Source organism: Carassius carassius, chromosome 46 (assembly GCF_963082965.1).
Source record: "Carassius carassius chromosome 46, fCarCar2.1, whole genome shotgun sequence".
NCBI classification, from domain to species: domain Eukaryota; kingdom Metazoa; phylum Chordata; class Actinopteri; order Cypriniformes; family Cyprinidae; genus Carassius; species Carassius carassius.
This window is the reverse complement of record NC_081800.1, coordinates 23,328,944-23,330,012: the sequence shown is the minus strand read 5'-3', so window position 1 is coordinate 23,330,012 and position 1,069 is coordinate 23,328,944. Positions and strand designations below refer to the sequence as shown.

At 32.6% G+C, this 1,069-nt stretch overlaps 1 long non-coding RNA gene across 1 annotated transcript in view; it reads left to right on the top strand.

Moving 5' to 3' along the window:
- LOC132129665 (uncharacterized) overlaps window positions 1-1,069 on the top strand; it is a 128,113-nt gene that overhangs the window by 80,151 nt on the left and 46,893 nt on the right. The gene's annotated exons all lie outside the window — the stretch shown is intronic.

Below are 1,069 nucleotides of genomic sequence, written 5' to 3'. Positions count from 1 at the left end.
GTGTCCACAGCGCGCGCTGACGGCTGTAGTTAGATCAAACGCTTTATAGACTGAATCTGACCAATCAGAGGAGAGAGCGCACATCATTCACAGTACTGCCTTCAAATCCTCTGCAGCTCAGCTACAACTTTTTACAGCTCGGTTTACTTTCCTCAAACCAGACATGAACCTGTTTTTAGTGTCTGCAATGATATTCCTCAAACACTATTTGTTTTAAAGCTGTAAAGCTTCGGATTAAAATTGCTTAATTTATAGACTCATTTCAGTTCATGCGCAGATAATTTTATATTTAGGTGTACTACAGTATTTATAATTACGGAAGCTACTTTTTTTCTAGTAACTTTTTCACTCCCAACTGTAAACTCAGAATTGTGAGGATACATTTCAGAATTGCACTCTAGGAAAAAGGTCAATCGGGGCTCTATATAGAACCCTAGGGTGGCACCATCCAAAATTAACTGGTTTTACTGAAGTCTAAAATACTTAATATCACTTACCAGCCTAAATACATTCATTTATAGTAACAAAACTATCAGGAAGAAATAAGTAAATGTGTTTACTAGCAGTGGAGAAAGGTGGTTTAACCCGTTTTTAAGAGGACACAATTAATTCAAATAAAAGTGTGCATACATAAACACAGATTTGTGTTAATTTCTGTAACTGTTGCAGTATTGCAAAGTGATATATTGCTAGTGATTAAGTATCTATGAACAGTTTACAAATTAAAATATAAGAAAAATTTAATCCGTAAAATGATCCCATGATGGGAACCACTAAAGGATTCTATATATAACTTTTTTTCCTAACTACAAAGAAGGATTCTTTTGATTGAACCCTTAAAAATAGTTCTACAGTATATAGAACCTTTTCTTGAGTGTGCAAGATTGGGAGATAAACATTCTTAATTCTGATGTAAATTGTTACTTTTTTTTACACATGGAATAAATAAAGTTGCAAGGAAAAAGTCTGAACTGTGAGATAAAAAGTAACAACTACCTTTTTATTTTTATTTCCTACTGGCTTCCATCATCATTTTTTAATGTATTTTTTTAACACATTTAAAATTGTG